The sequence below is a fragment of the Lepisma saccharinum genome, chromosome 3 (assembly GCF_977018435.1).
Source record: "Lepisma saccharinum chromosome 3, izLepSacc3.1, whole genome shotgun sequence".
NCBI classification, from domain to species: Eukaryota; Metazoa; Arthropoda; class Insecta; order Zygentoma; family Lepismatidae; genus Lepisma; species Lepisma saccharinum.
Genome location: NC_139231.1, coordinates 55,268,132 through 55,286,507, shown reverse-complemented (window position 1 = coordinate 55,286,507; position 18,376 = coordinate 55,268,132). Strand labels below are relative to the sequence as shown.

The window sequence follows — 18,376 nt, the reverse complement described above, 5'->3', positions numbered from 1 at the left end:
TCCCGGATATTTGTGTGCGCATTAGCGCCTTGACCCTAATTTGTGAAGAGAGCCCCATTCAGCAGTGTTGTAACCTTGCATACCCTAGTGAACCGTTGAACAACGCACAAGTAGAAACTTTAGCATGTTCATTACGGATTGAAAGCTGCAGAGTGTATATGTAAAACCCCATAATACATCCAATTATTACAGCTTTGTAAATATTACGTATGCCAATCCAAGATGTTCGGTTACAATTATGATTAAATATAGCATTCAAGTTACGGTAATAGGTTTATAGCAGAACAACAAAGAATATCATGATAAACCTCATTCGCAAATACTGTATAACCCAGGCTTTTGTGTCAAATATTCACTCTAATGCATTTCAGAGAATCATATAAGCGGGGAGGGGTAAAGGTATCTGTGGGGCAAGACTGCGCATAACCGTAGAAAAGGGGAGAAAGCGAATGGGTAGAGTGGGTAGCCGTGTTTTCTCTTCCATGAGGTCATTTCTCACGCGTTCATTGCTTGAGGCCTCTTGACTGATTGATTCACTTTATTTTACTCCGCTTGTTATGGCACTTTCGGATAATCGCGAAGGTGAGGATGAATGATGATAAGACGTGATTGGTGAAGGGACAATCACAAACACGTATGGACCACACGAAACGAGCCCCACAAAGGATTACACTGGCTCTGAGCCCAGACGCCAGAGCCTCGCTGGTCTGCAAAATGCAGCCGAGGGTGTACTTAGTGGAAGGCAGGTTGACACTTGAGTGTCTTTGGAAAGGGCATCCCTGTACACTCCGAGAACCCTCTGGAGTCATTACTTGCGCGGAAACTTGATTTCGTTCGCCCGTTCCAGAGATTCTGCACAGAGTGTGTTTTGTCTTACTTCCAAAATATAATTTTGTTGACAAAAACAAAAATGTTGCACGTAGTTCTTGTCGAAATAAAAATTTCTGTCCAGGTGTTAGTTCTAAACAAATGAAAATGTCATCAGGGTTTCCTATACGATTTTTTTACCATGGCAGCAGGATTTTTTGTTTCCGTCTGCGATTCCCAGCCCCGTAACAGAAGAAAACAAAAGCCCCGTCTCGCTCCTTCTCCAAATGAAGCAGCCGTTACTTTGATTAATGCAGCGGCATTTCAATTTCCTGCACAAAGCCGACTTTTCTTTCAGGACGCAAGATTTGCTCGTTTACCTAACTGGCAGGAGGAAGGGGCCAGAAGGAGGGTTCTCAGCACCAATGAGGGCGACCAATTTATTTAGCAAGTACAATGACGTTTGCATCGGAAGACGAAAGGGGGGAGAAAGAGGGGGAGGTTGTAAATAAAGGCGATCCCCTCTGGAACAGTCTCCGCTGTTGTTTCCAAATTAGAAGCCTCTGCTGTTCTTGTTAGCTGCTTTGACGGCTGAGGAAACAAGTTAGAGGCGGTGGACGATTTTTTCCCCCCAAGGTTTCACCAAACGCCGGCAACGACTGAAAACCTCATTCGAGGATTCTTTTTAAGCCTTCCTCGTGCTTGCCATGCAACGCTTGAAGTGACAGACTCGCATACGGGAGATTTTTGGTCGAAACCCCCTGATGTTTTCCAGTTCCACGTACGTAGTTCTGTACGCCAATTCTAACAAGGCTTTAATATAAAACTTCAAAAATAAAAGAAAGGAATAACAATTTGGATGTCTTAGGAATTGAGGGCTGTAGAATGAAAACATGCAATATATGAAATGTGAGATGGTGCGAAGTGACGTTTCAGACTTGATTTGAGGAGAAAGCTGTCGTAGATAAAATAAAATAAAATATTTATGCTAAATTCTATCCCTGGAATATCTGGAGCGAGTGAACGAAAACAAATCTCTGCGCAAGTATTGACTCGAGAGTGTTCGACCAATGAACCAGCCGTTGTCAGCAAGGCGCACTGCTTTGCTCTCCGCCCACTCCCTTCCTCCCCTTCTCTGCCGTTATGCGCGGCCTTGCTCCAGAGATTTCAGAGACAGAGTATACGTCCCAGGAATCTGTGAAGCAACGCCGCACATGACGGTAGAGAAAGGGGAGGAAGGGAGTGAGCGAAACAAAGCAGGCGAGCGTTGCCCTCCTTCCAGTTTCCCCTCCACTCATTTACTGGTCGAACCCTCTCGACTCTCTACTTCAAAAGAGACCTTGTATTCGTTCATTTGCGCCACAGACTCCTGGAAGAGAGTATAAGTATATACAGGCTCACTAGTGCAAGGGAATGGACAGCTTGATGATAATGCTTCAAATAGAAGTGCTGCAATTTTGATGGTATAGAAAATTATAGCGTGGACACTTTCTGACCGAAGGGTAACTATTACATTCAAGGAAAAGTTCAATAACGAGTGCAGGTAACGCGATGTGAACATGTTAGGTGAGAAATCAATACATTCGTTGAAGTGTCTGGGTGACCAAAACTGAATGGGGAGAAGCATATTGGACATAAACGAAGGTTGGAACAACGAGTAGAAGTATAAGAATGCACGTCAACGGCAAGAGATAAAACAAATTACAAAGCTGATCTGCAAGCATAAACTTAGAACAAATATGGAAGGTTATTAGTATGGAATGACGCCGGGGAAGGGAGGGCGTGGGGGTGGAATACGAGTGGATGTTGTGAAGGAAAGGGTAAGACAAGGCTAATGATTAGGACATAAATTAAATGGCCGCGGTGGCTCAGTCGGTAACGCGTCTGACTACCATGCTAAAGGTCCCGGGTTCGATCCCCGGCCGGTTCAAATCCGGGAAGTTTTCTAACGATGGAAGCGGCCCCGGCGCCCACCCAGCGTCGAATAACATGGGTACCTGAGGGAAACCCTGGGGGGTAAAGGCGGTCAGGGGCGTGATGCTGATCACATCACCCCCACACACGACCGGATCAAGAAAGTGTGGGGCGTTACCCCCACACCCCCTATACGCTTTCATGGCGTGGTGCTATGCACAGGGGAGCCCTTTCCTTTTTTTATTATATAAGCCATTAAATCAATACCGTATGCAGAATATACACAAACACACATACATTCTTTTCGAATTGTATGTAATACTGAGACACAGGGCCTTCTCGACGGCGTATTAGTATAGACTTTGCCTTGTAATCAGGAGGCCCTAGGTTCTATAACAGGCACATAGTGGTTTTAGATCCAACTTCCAAGCTCTCCGTAAATAAAGTGAACTTTAAGTTACACAATGCAATATTGAAGCAGGTGGACGTTAATGCGCATGTGCGTAGGTCATAACCAGGGAACGTGTTTATATGTAGTAAAAATATGTTAAATATGTAAATACATATTTAGTTATTTTCACGAAAATATGGAGTTAAATATGTACTTAAAATTGTAAGAGATTTATCTTTTTAATAATATAAGACAGTACACGAGCTACATGAAATGCAGTACGATTACATTGACTATAATTGTAAAGCAACAAAATATATGCGTTTTCATATTCTGTCCCCAAAATCATGAATAACACAATTTTGTTGCAAGTGTTTGAACGTGAATTTCCTTCTGTTGTCTTTTAAGATTGATTTATATTGACTAAAACTGCGTTCAATATCGCAAGAAATAATGGGAGTGAATTTCAAATTTGTCAGTTATTCGCAAGAAATCCACCCAACTCTTTCGATCACAAGGGAACATGTAGTTATTGTGCGAATATGGAATATATACTGAGAAATGTTCTGAAATATGGAAATATGTAAAAATAAGTAAAATATGAAAAATATGTAAAAATAAGTAAAATATGAAAAATATGAGTCAGAACTTAAAATATGTACAAATATGGAAAATAAAAACTGAATTTTTCGAGTCTACATGCCATGATGCGCAAGGATAATATAAAATATAACCGCTTTCAGCTTCATACGTAAATATGTATTTACATATAAACCCGTTCCCTGGTCATAACCATCAGACACCATAGTGCAAATCCGAAAGAAACAGACTTATCGCCTGAATATGGGAACAGTGAAAGACTCGAAATAGCATCGATGGTCGCTGGAACAATGAGAGTCCGTTAATTACAAAAGCATTTCTGCTTTAGTGGCTGTAGCCTCAATCCGCGGCCTTCAGCTCCATGAATTACGAGCTAGGCGTCTGGCGCCTCTAACTGACAGCGCCAGATCCAGCAATTCCTCTAGACAAACTTGGGAACAGAACGACCGATGAATGCTACAGATTTCTTCCATCTGTTTAGTTTTTCGTTAAAATGGTGAAATTTAAGAAAAATGTATTTATCATTAATTCCTACGAAAACATTATATAATGAAGGGTTATTCTCAAACTTTGGATGGGCATATATTCGACATGCACTATTAGTTTAACTACTGCATTGGTACGTCATAGCCTTGTAATCAACGGGTCCCGTGTTCGATACCTGGTGGAGGCATATTGCACGGTTGTTCGGATTCCATTAAACTGTAGGTCCAGTCCCGATTAGCTTCTCTGTGCATATAGTGGACTTTAAACAACAATTCGATTCAATTCAATGTAACTACTGCAGCGTGCCCACAAAAATATTCCGTGATTATAAACGACCAGAAAATTTTACTTATGTACCTATACTACGAAATTCATACCGATACCATTCGAAAGAACAGCTCAAAGAATTTTAGTGGATGTGTAATTGTTGTCGTTAACTACAACAATAGATGGCGTAACAATAATAGAATGAAAAAAGGAAAAAATAGCCAAAAGTTGCAGAAAAACACATTTTAGGATGTAAGAGAAAAATTAATGAAAATAGTCATGGACAATTTGCACGGTAACACTCGTGGATCCCACTGTACAATGCTGTATTAATGAGTGTTGTAAAGAAACTTCAAATAATATGATAATGATAAGAAGAAACGTAATGGTGGACAAGAGAGAACACACCAAAAGATCTTTCGATTGTTAATGTGTTATTATAAATGGCATTGTTGTTAGAAGCAAATTGTGTTACTGTTGATGTTTACTAGATGGTTAGGTTTGCATTTCAGTTCAGTGTGGAAGATCTGAAACGTCGTATCATTGCCGCCATCGAGACCGTTACTGTAGATACGTTGGAACGCCTGGGAATATCGCCTTGATGTTTGCAGCATGACACGAGGAGCACACATTGAATGCCAGTGGGGTAGGTAGTTAGGTATTAACATTTCTTTGAGTTTCTGCTTCTAATGGCACCAGTTTTATATAAATATGAGTACCGAGAGCGATGCTATATGTGTTTATAATCAAGGAAATGTTTTTGTATTTTTCTGCTACTTTTGACTATTTTTTCCTTTCTTCATTCTTTTATTGTTATGCCATCTATTGTAGTTAACGCCAACAATTACACATCCGCTAAAATTCTTTGAGCTTTTATTTTCGAATGGTATCGGTAAAAATTTCGTAATATACATAATTAAAACTTTGTAGTCGTTTATAATCACGGAATGTTTTTGTGGACACGCTGTACATCCGACTGTCGCTATACGAAGTGAAGTTCAGTGCACTTGTAGAAAAATGTAAGAATGATATTCCATTCTACTATATACAGAGTGTTTGTCCTTTAAATTGGACGAATCATAGAATCGATCGCGTTATCTGAAAGCAAACCAAACTGTTTATACTAGCAGAATAAACAAGTAGCGCCATATATTGGACAGTAAATAACTGAATCCAAACCAAACTAGTTGAGCATTGTTGTAATAGCACCCACTTCAAACAAGGGCAAGATACTATTTCGTTAGATCGATGTATCGAGATTTTAGGATACTGATCAGCAAAAGCAGAAAGGAGTAACTTTACGTCACAGTCCTGTATGTCTAACTGTCGGTTCGTCTCTTTGTTTGTATCTCTGTCCATCTGTTGGTGCCAATTATCACCATCTCAGAAACTGCTAAGCCATAGATCTTAGATAGATAGATAGATAGATAGATAGATAGATATAGATAGATGGTCTTAGACCTACCAAAAAAAATGTGGCTCATCGCAATAAAAAAACACCTGGACCTGTCTGGCCTTGAAGGGCAACAATTTATCAACTGTGACCTGTCGGTATCTCGAGAACTAGCAAATGAGAAGATATTAAATTTTCTACAAATGAACTACTAGATTCTAGTTTAATGCGACATAAATTATCTTGATTGGCTTGTCTATCTGTCTGTGAGGGTCAAACAATTGAACGTTAACATATGACATTTTTAAACGCTTCGATATCTCCGAATCTATTCGAACCAGAAGTGCATTTGGTGGTTTGATGAAAGTCTGAATTATCTACATGATGCGATGTCCATCGTCCCAGTCGTTGTGTCAGTTATTCAACAATCCAATCATCGGGTTTCTGTTGATTACTCGGAAACTGCTTCGGGTACAAAGATATAAATTCGTGAACTGGGAACGTAGCAGCTGCTGCTGTAAGTAGTGGGGTTTACGGTACGGACAGGACCACTTACAAGTGTAGAAAAGGCGAGGCTATTTGATTGAACAATCAGATTTGCTTACACTTAAAACAATGCCAAGATGGGGCCTGTACCCCAATTCTTCAGGTGTGATATGCTCTGATTTTTAAGAAATTCTGAATTTCTAGTGTAGAAAAGGCGAGGGCTCAACAGATAGATTTACCCATACTTAAGACAATGGCAAGAGGGGCTTATACTCTAATTTTTTAGGTGTGGAGGTTTGGGTTTAAGCCCTCATAAAATATGAAGCCTCCCCTGATGGCAAAATGATAATATTGCTGTCTTGTAAACAAGGGGCTCCGGGTTCGAGTCCTCATAAAATATTTAAGATTGAAAACATGTGGCAAAATAATATGTCCACAAGTGAGATTTTGAGAATAGTTGATATACAACTCCCAGATCTGAAAACCTGGTAAAAAGTGTTTTACAATAATATATTGTACAAAAAACTGAATTTTCTTATTTTCTTATGTTTTATAACCACCTCCTCAATACAATAGGAGAAGAGCGGGTAAGCATAATTAATTGTTTGCGTGCCTTGCCGGCACGCAAGAGACACGCTAGAAGGGGGCATTAATGATTTTTCTGTATGATTCACTGAAGGGGTCATTAATCTTTCTGTGCGTGTAACATGTCTGTAACATGTAAAAGTGTAACAAAGATTATTGAGATAAAAACATATTTTCACACAGTGGCAATGAACTGTACCCCCTTCATGCTGAAAGCAATTCTATTCTGATAATATGAGCCTAGGCAAAGACTTAGAAAATATTATGGCAGTTCAAAATCCAATTTTGTCTGCATAAGGGTCTCAGAACCTAGTAAAATGTGGGCATATTCCATTTGGAGACGTGTTAATATTGTGGCATTGTAATCAGAGGCATTGGGTTCGAGTCCTGATATAAGATTGAAATATATGCAACTGCCCACACATAAGATATTCACTGCTAGCTGATAAACAGTTGAGGTTTGTATGTTGTACATCAGCAAAACTATCACCAAAACCTAGTTACTGCTGTTGTTTGGGTATAAAAGCACCAGCTCAGCCATTAACTGCTGAACCCAACTGATATTTTTATTAAGTATAAAGTTTGGAATTGAAGCCCAGAAAATCTTATATAATAAACAACAAGAAAAAATGCCAAAACAAAAATATTGCAATCAGTGTAATAAAAATATATCTAGTTCTCATTGGGCTAGGCACCGGCATATTTGTAAGCCTAGGAAATGCAGAAAGGCCATGAAAATATGTCCAAGATGCCATAAAATATTAAGCAAGGCATATTACAAATGGCATAAGTGTAATTCTTATGTACAGTCATCAGCACTGCCCTTACAACCATCCACATCTGGTCTGAAAAGAAAGCACGAAGCACCTCTTAATGCCAGAGCAGCAAAGCAGCCACGCCATGAACCCATCCGTAGCAGTTTTAACGGTCAATTAAGAGATCACCGGTTTGTATCAGAGCCAAGATGCGGCATTGAGAATTTCTTGAACAGTATAAATCCTAATCTCCAGGCAATTCTTAATGCACAAAATGGCTCTTATAAGCTCTCCCTCAAATTGTTTGTACAATATAAGAAGCCAAATGGCACAAAATTTACACAGCCCCACATAACAGAAACTGTACCTGTATATTCAAATTCAAATTCAGATACAATAATAGGCAATTTGATAAATCAATTGAACATCAAACACTCTGAATTTGCGGCAAAAGAGTCCGGATGGAGCCTATGCGGCTCATCACACAAGTTATATGTTAATATTTCTGAATTCAGCCCATTACAAGGATCTACATATGTGCCATTACCTGCTAATATCAAAAACAAAAGAGCCGTGGTCAATATAAAAAACACCGACCAGAAATGCTTTTTGTGGTGTATATTAGCTGCTTTGTATCCAGTTTCAAGCCATCCTGAGAGAATAACTTATTACAAACAACATGAACATCTTTTTGACGATGTAATGGAGGGTTTGGAATATCCAATGTCAGTTCAGAATATTGATAAATTTGAAAAAAGGGCCAAGCACATCAATGGCAAACAATTATCTATTAATGTATTTACTTGTTCCACTGGCAATTGCTTGATAGATCCTCTCAGAATCAGTACAATTGATGATGAATCTGCTATTCCAATTGATCTGCTCTTAATTGAAGGGGATGATACATACCATTACACTCTGATACATAATCTTGAAGCTTTGGTGAGAACACAACTAGACAAAACTCATAAAATATTTAAGTTGTGCAGAAGATGCTTAACTGAATTTGATGGTCAAAAAATGGTGAAAGGGGTTCGGGAAGAGAGTGCAGAAATTGCCAAAAACAAGTTAATTGAGCATCTGAAATACTGTGGCAATCATAAACCTGTTCATATGGTGATGCCCAATCCAAGTGAAAATTGCAAATTCAAAAAGTATGAAGCCTTGTTGGAACACCCAGCATATATTGTCTGGGATTCTGAATCAAATCTCAAATCTCTTGCATTCTGTAGCCCAGATCCAGAAGAATCATCAATTACACCGTACCAGCTACATGAACCTTCCAGCTTTTGTTATATAGTTGTACAGGATGGTGTAGCTAGTGAGCCATACTCATACATGGGACCAGATGCCATCACAATATTTGCACATAGAATAGAAAATGAGTGCCGTGACATAGCATCTAATGTCTTATTAAAATCAAAACCCATGTTGCCTTTAACAGAGGAACAGATTGAGGATTTCAACAATGCAGAAAAATGCCCGGTATGTGATTGTGAATTTTCAGATACAAATATCAAGGTGAAACACCATTCTCATACAGATGGTCGATATAAACAGGCCCTGTGTAATAGCTGTAATATTAAGATCAAGAGACCAAGATTTATCCCCATATTTTGCCATGGAGCATCCAATTATGATTTCCATCATCTGATCAGGTACGAGGGGTTTGACAAGCAGAATTTAAATATTTTAGCTGAAAATGATGAAAAATATATATCTATTAGCAAGATAATTAAAGTTGATGGTGTTCCTATTCACATAAGATTTCTTGATTCTTACAGATTTTTACCTGCTAGCCTGGCTACACTGGCAAATCAATTATCTGATGATGACTTGAAAATCACACGTGCCTCGTTTCCAAATCAGGACCTGAAATTAATTAGGCGGAAGGGTGTATATCCATATGACCATGTCACAGATTTTTCTAAATTTGATGAGTGTTCCCTGCCACCACAAGAAGCATTTTACAGCAAAATCAGAGGATCTGGAATTACTGATGAAGATTATCACCATGCCAAATTGATGTGGAAGAGTTTAAAATGCAAGACATTTGGTGATTATCACATGGCTTATTTGAAACTTGATGTCACTCTCTCAACTGATATATTGCAAGCATTCAGAAAATCTTCCATGCAAAATTATGGACTGGACCCAGTGTATTTTTACAGTGCCCCAGGCCTAGCATGGGCCGCAACGTTTTTCAATACCAAAAAGCCATTGGATCTAATCCACGATCAAGATATGTATCTGTTTATGGAGAAAGGTATAAGAGGAGGGATGGTGCAATGTTCCCAGAGATATGCCAGAGCAAATAACAAGTATATGCCTGATTATGATCCAGCACGGCCATCAAATTATATACTTTATGTGGATGCAAACAACCTCTATGGTCATGCTATGATGGATAAATTGCCATATGCAGGGCTTGAGTGGGTCGAAGATTTCAATATTGAAGATCTTCAGGACTTTGATGACAGTGAATATGGCCTCTTCTTAGAGACTAAACTGATATTTCCAGATCATTTGCACAATAAATTTTCTGATTTGTCCCCAATTCCCGAGGTTCAGTGCTCACCTGGCTCTAAACAGAAGAAGCTCATGATGACTCTGGAGCCGAAACAGGGATATGTCATATATTATAAAAACCTCCAGTTCCTGATGCGTCATGGTGTTCAAGTAACCAAAGTTAGAAAAGTCTTAAGGTTCAGGCACTCAAGATGGTTGAAACCATATATTGACACAAACACGGAGCTTCGAACATCTGCAAAGAGCCAATTTGATAAGAGCTTGTTTAAATTGATGGTGAATTCAGTGTATGGCAAAACTATTGAAAATGTCAGAAAACATACCGATGTTAAAATAATTACTGACCCCAGCCGGAGCAAAAAATTGGTTGCAAAGCCCAACTTCAATTACAGAAGAATTTATGATGAGCACATGGCACTTTTCAACATGATGAAAACAAAGATAAAATTTGATAAACCTATTTATGTAGGGGCTGTGATATTGGAATTGTCCAAATTACATATGTTAATATTGTATTATGATGTACTGAAACCTTTTTATGGTGATCGTGTAAAATTATTGTACATGGATACGGATAGTTTTATTCTTGAAATTCAAACAGAAGATGTTTATCAAGATATGTCACAGCCTGAATTGTTTAAATATTTTGATACCAGTGAACATACAAGAATTCAACCCCACAACAAAAAGGTGCCTGGCAAGTTAAAAGATGAGACACTTGGTGATGTTATTGTGGAATTTGCTGGGTTAAGTGCCAAGATGTACAGTTTTAAAACATGTAGTGCTGTTGTCAAAAAAGCCAAGGGAATTGGCAGAGTAACTGTTGAAAAAGAGCTTGTATTTGAAGATTATAAAAATTGCATCAAATCACAGAGTTCAATCAGAACATCAGAAAATAGAATTCAGAGTGAGAATCACTTGCTGACTAGCAATATTGTAAGAAAAGTGGCTCTGGACCCACATGATGATAAGAGATGCATTTTATCATGTGGCATGCATACTTTACCTTGGGGGCATTGTGATTTGAAAAGTGGAAATCAATGCCCAATTACAGAGCATGATTTGAAATAAATAAACATGCCTATGAACTTATTTGGGTTCAAAAAACAGGCTATTATGGAGCTGCCAACACCACAACCCTCTCCTGATTTACAATCTGTAATGTCTAAACTGAGTGGCTTGTTAATTATTCATCTGAACAGCATACTTACAGATAATAATGATGAAACAGGCAAAACATTGTACATATTTAACAATAATTTAAATCATTACCAATTACCTGTAGGTGGGCAATTGCAATTTATTACAACCCCTGAGGGTGAAGTCAAGATTTCAATAGGGAGAAATATTTATAGAATTAAGCACTCAAACATGATTTCTGGCACTGTATATACTGTTTCTGCTGGTGACTGCTTATATATTGAGGTCCCTGGATCATATGACAAGCTTATACCCTTTTTCATAGAATTAAGAATCAGATACTCTATAATAAATAACCAGTAAAAGAAAATGCCTAATGATATATTTGGCCATACAAGGCATGAAGATCACAGTGACGAGATTCTGATGCTTGATGTCAGAGTCAAGAAATTAAGAAGTGATTTACAAGCTTTACAAACCACACTCAATGCCAGTCTTCAATTAGAAATTACAAATTTACAATCACAATGCATGGACCCTCTTCTTAAAATTGATTCCGAACTCAAATTGTTGCTTCAAAAATATACTGATCTGGCAACATTAGATAATTTTCAAAGTTTAGAAGAAGCTGTAGCAGCTCTTCAAGCCAAATTTAAGACCCAGGCCACCAACTCCGAGCAATTGAAACAGCAATTGGAAGAGCAGATAAATAATGTCCAGGCACAGCTCCAAACAATTGTCAAAAGCATAAAATCACAAGAAGATTTTGATCTAGTCATTTCCACTCTGAAAGAACAGATTCAATCACTCCAAATACCTAATCTGGATCCTCTGCACAATGCCATAGCCGAGGTTAAAGAAAAAATTGAGACACTTGAAAATTTTATGAACAACTTGCCATCTTCTGATGCTTTGAATGCAATAACTCGGAGTGTTGCAAACATCAAGCTGCAACTTGAAACATATGAAGATTTTGGAAAAATTCAAAGTACCATAACCCATCTTGAAGGTACAATAGCAGCAGTGCAAAGTGATTTGGCAAATGTACAAGAAACTCGCCTGCCTGGGATTGTAGATACTCTTGTCAGTGTCCAGCAACAGATCACAAAGCTTGAAAACCTCAACACTGAATCTGAGCTATCTCATTTTCATCACTTGATCGATGATATCCAAACAAAACTTGAAATTTTACAACAATCCACACCCACTCAGGCAGATATAGCCCTGCTCCAAAATGCTATGCAAAATGTGGCTGATGCTTCTGAATTAAACAATGTAAAATTGGCACTTGAATCTTTGCAAAATACAGTATCAAATCTTCCTACATCACAGGAACTTAAAAATATTAAGAGAGCTGTGAATAGGATATTGAAATCAGAAGATATCAAGAATATCCAAGCAGAGATCAAACATCTCACTCAGACAGTGGCCACTCTACCAACCAATCAACATATTAATGAACTGCATGCCCTGTTTGAGGATATCAGAAGACAGGTCCATGATCTTACTGCTCAAAATTCAAAATTGGCAGTTGTTGAAAATTTGCAACAAATTGTAGCTAATATCAAGCAACAGCTAGGAACCATGGAATCCAATCAAGCAAATGCTCTGTCTGTTTTTGCCACCCAGCTTCAAGAGATTGTGCAACAATACAAGAAACTTATTGTGGACATAAAAATCAAGCCAGGCCATGATGATGTTGTTAGGACCATCAATGAGCACCTTGAATCTGTAACAAGCAGATTGCTCACAGCAGAAAAGGAAATAACAGGCATAATCGAGAATCCAAAACATACAGTAATTCTTGAATTGTACAGCATCCCCAACAAAGAATATGATTCTCCATTTACACCAGGTGGCAAAATATATATGCTGTCCCCTGCACAATTTTATTACCAGTTTTTTGTTGGGGGCACATTGAGACCAATCAAAATCAAATATTGGCATCAGCCACAGGCACACCACTACCCCACCTTATCAATAACAAATGCTGATAACAAAGTGAAAATCACCAGTGTAGAGTTGGAGGATTTTACAGACCCCAATACATTAGAAACAGCATATGTTGAAGATGATGGCTCTCTGGAATTTAAAATACAAATAGGGGACAAATTATATTTAGAAAATCCTGCAGTCTCAGCTGCTGAACACCCCATAGTTGCAATATTCTTGTTTACATATTATGTCTAGACAAATTATTGTTGATGAATTACACAGACAGGCCAGACATCATTTTAAGAGACTGCCAGTAGTCACAAAGGGCATAGATGATTTATGGCAAAGCGACTTGATTGAGTTGTCAACTGGACAGTTGAAAAACTTAGACAAAATCAACAAGGGCTACAAGTATCTACTCACTGTAATAGACACATTTTCAAAATTTGCCTGGGCTCTGCCACTCAAATCCAAGACTGGAAAATGTGTTACAGAAGCCTTCAGGACAATCATCAATCATTCAGGAAGATCACCGCGCTATTTGCAAACAGATAATGGCAAAGAATTTTATAATTCTGTGTTCCAACAATTTATTAAAAGCCAGGCAATAAAACATTACTCGAGTTACAGTGATCTCAAGGCCTCAATTGTAGAGAGATTCAACAGAACCTTAAAAAATCTTATGTATAAACAATTTACCCTCCAAGGTAATTATAAATGGCTTACAATCCTACCAGAACTTCTACATAAATATAACAATTCGGTCCATTCCACAATCAACATGAAACCCTCCGAAGTAACTTCATCTGATGAGCAAAAATTGATCAGGACTGTTTATTATCCTAAATACCAGCCAACAACAAGAAAGGCCAAATACAGGGTGGGTGATCAAGTAAGAATCAGCAAATATAAGCACTTATTCAAAAGAGGCTTTACAAGAAACTGGAGCACAGAATTATTTACAGTGGTTCAAGTTAAACCTGGGACCCTTAACACATATATAATAAAAGATCATCGAGGAGAAATTCTCAAAGGCAGGTTCTATGAACAAGAACTCAGCAAAACTAAACAGCCTGACACATATCTCATAGAAAAAATCATCCGCAGAAAAGGCAACAAGTTATTTGTCAAATGGCTGGGTCATCCGGAAAACAGCTGGATCGATGCAAACAAAGTGATAATATGAGCACCTGGGATGTTATAAAAAGGCTGCCAGAACCTAAACAACAGAATAAGAGAAATGGCAACTTGTTGCCTGATAATATTAGGTGTCTTATTGTTGGGCCATCTGCTTGTGGTAAAACTACACTAATGGTTGATAATTTTTTATTGGCACCCAACTGGTTAGACTGGAAAAACAGGCACTTGTATATCTTCTCTAAGAGCTTGGAACAATTAAAATATCAGCAGCTGATGAAGCTATATGATGGACTGGATATTGCCACTTTTGTACCAGATGTTAAGCCACTCCATGAATGTCTCGATAATTCTGTTGTTGTGTTTGATGACATTATACTGGATAATCAAAACAAGGTTAGAAATTTCTTTACACAGGGCCGACACAAAAACATTGATTGCTTCTACCTGGCACAGACTTTTTCTAAAATACCGAAGCAGCTGATCCGAGACAACAGCAATTTTATATGTGTGTTTCATCAAGATCATACCAACCTCAAACACATACATGATGAATATGTAGGTGGGGACTTGAGCTACAATGATTTTTCCAAGTTTTGCAGCAGGTGCTGGAACCAGGACAGTTATGGGTTTGTCACAATTGATATGACAAGAACACCTAATACTGGAAAATACAGAAACAAAATCAACGATTTTCTAGACGTTGAAACATATATAAATAACCATGAAACGACCAGTCATTGATGATCTTAAGTTAAGAGATTATCTTGTAAAAAGATTTAAGGGATGGAAATCAGAGAACCGGGGAATTTATGAAAAACACAAACAAACAGAACAGCCTGTAATTGATGCTATTAATAATTTAGGTAAAAATATCAAAACTGTTACAGAGCAAAATCAAGATTTGATCACAGAGCTTGTACCTGTAGCTGCAAGAAACATATTAGATTATCCATTCACCCCACTTTCCAGTATTCATACACCTAGTCCTGTTGCTCCTAGAAGAATTGAAGCTACACAGGATCCTATTGAATTGGGTCTTCTTGCTCAAAAATATTTAACCACACCTAAAGACAATAAAGATGAGGTCTTTGGCTTATATGCCGACACAGAGCTTGATGGCAGCATCATACATAGAATTGGCAATTTCAGAGTAACATTTATGGGAGATGATATAATTGTTTATTCAGAATCTCGTCTCGGAGAAAAAGGTGGTTTTGTTAAGTACACCGGCACACCTGGGTTGTGGGAACTGATGACTAGGAAAAGGCCTGGCAGCTATACAGATCAAGATTATGAGCACTACAAAGAAATATTAATAAAATCAGATGCTCTATACCAGAACAATGATCCCACACAAAAAAGAGTCAAGTCTAGCAGTGGGGCAAAATACAATAATTTAATCAAGCCCATATGGTCACAGATCAAGACTGGCAGTGGAATCAAACAATACAACACCCTGCCTAAAGAATTTGTGTGGGTTGATGATGTCAGGAAACTTGTGGATAGGTTATTGGTGATAGCTGGGGAGGAAAATGCTGGCAACAACAATTTTTACAATGAAAAGGTTGGAATTATGGACATGATAAGCACCAAATTGTCTAATTTTATAGTGAATGACCCTAAGGGGATTGGATATCTCATAAAAATTATTAATACTCTACCCCCCAAATTTTGGAATATTTCTGAGGGCCGGGGGCTTGTTAATGACATTATAAACAAGCTGCCATTTGAACTACACATTCCAGGCTATCAGTATTGTGGTCCAGGCACAAAATTGGATCATAGATTAAACAGAGGGGATCCTGGTGTAAATCCCCTAGATGCTGCTTGCAGAGACCATGACATAGCATACAACACACATTCTGATCTTGACAAGAGACATGTTGCAGACAAGAAATTAGAAGAGGCTGCATTTGGTAGATTTGTAAGCAAAGATGCTTCTTTGAGTGAAAAAATAGCAGCATTGGGAACCACCATAGCTATGAGCACCAAACAAAAACTGGGGTGGGGTTTGTGAATATATATATAATAAACCTACAATGAAGGCCAAGGGTGTTATGTATCAAATACCTTATGCAGGTCTCAAATCTCTTAAAACTATTGACAGTCTTTTAACCAAAAAGCAGCGCAAGAAAAAAAGCTCTTGTCTTGCAAAGGGACATGGTATGAAATTGTTGCTTAGTACCCCCCAATTAAAAAAATTACAGCAATCAAGAAAAAAATCACATGTAGGTGGATTCATATTTACTATCCCTGCCATCTTAGCTGCTCTCGGGGCAGTTGGGAGCTTGGCCGGGGGATCAGCTGCCATAGCAAAAACAGTAATAGATGCCAAGAAAAATAGGGCAGAATTAGATGAGCAGAGGCGCCATAACCTGGCCATGGAGAAAAAAGGCAAAGGTGTTAAGAGAGCCATGAATAAGTTTAAAAAAAACAAGAGCCGCTTACAAACCAAGATATTGAAGCTTTGATCAAGCCACTGGGCATCAAACATTTTAGGGGTGTGTACATGTCTGATTCTTTACCAGAACAACCACTCAACAAAGAGTGTGGCATTGTTAATTTGGATGAGTACAAAAATCAGGGCACTCACTGGATCTGTTATCTTAAATATTTAAACAACGAGGCATTTGTGTTTGATTCGTTTGGAGGTGTTCCACCTGAAAATTTAATAAAATATTTAAAATCACCTAATCTTTATTACAATAATGCTCGTGTTCAAAACTTCAAAGATATTAATTGCGGACATTTGTGTTTATCTGTTCTTAGATATATGTCTCAAATAAATAAACCATCAATTGAAAATTTTCAAAAAGCCTTGTGGTATCTGAAACATCATGGGGGTATTCCATCTCACCAGCCAAAATTCAATATTGAAACTTAGATTACATGATGATATAGTATATCCCAAAACAATAGCTCTCAGAGCATTTTACGGCATGTACTTGATACCTAATATTACACACCACAACAACACAATTGCAGTAGGGGATCAAAAAATTGTCATCACTCCAGGGCAATATAATCTGTCCACTCTAAATGCTCAATTACCCAGAGGTGTAGTGTTAAGTCAAAATTCTGTCACTCACAGAGTAGAGATTGTATCTGCTACAGAAACAGTGCATCTGGGTACTATAGGAGAGCTGTTAGGCTTTGAGAACAACACAAAACTTGAAGCTGCCATCAAACACACTGCTATGAATATACCCAAATTCTTAGCCATAGAGACTCTGAATATTCACTGTAATGTGGCCGAGGGTATGATCACCAAATCAAATGGCATAGGCACTCACAAACAAACCGGCATCATTGCAACATTCAAACCTAATTCCGAATTCATGGAGCCAATCATCTACAATCCATCCCCAACATTATATTTTCCTGTGTGCCACAACAGAATAGATTACATTGAATTGATGGTCACTAATGAAAAAGAAGAATTAGTTGATTTTGCTGGAGCCACAACAACTGCAATCATAGAGATTAACATTTAAATAAAAATACATACAATGGAAAATATTGAGAGTTATGAGCTACAATCATTCCCCCCAAACAGGAGGACATTTGCAAATTTAAATCAACCCAACACAGAGATTGAGGTTGATCTTGATGTAGGGGATGGCTTTATACACCCCCACAGAGCAGATCTATACATCAAATTTGATGTTGTAAAGCTGGATGGAACAGATTATCCGGCAAATTCAAATATAAGACTTGTAGACAATTTTGTGCCGCATTTGTTCTCTGAAATTGAGATCAGAAAGCATGGCGTTGTTATAAATAGAATAGATTATCCCGGCATTACCTCCACAGCTTTGGCCACATTAAAATTATCCAAAACCGAGGCTTCATACTACAAAATAGGGGGATTTGAGGCTGGCGATAAAATATTATCTAAAAACCACACAGTGCTGTTCCCCATGCGCCTGTTGCCAGGATTCTTCTCGG

At 38.2% G+C, this 18,376-nt stretch overlaps 1 protein-coding gene across 2 annotated transcripts in view; it reads right to left on the bottom strand.

Moving 5' to 3' along the window:
- Nrx-1 (Neurexin 1) overlaps positions 1 to 18,376 on the bottom strand; it is a 743,918-nt gene that overhangs the window by 426,984 nt on the left and 298,558 nt on the right. The window lies entirely within an intron of this gene.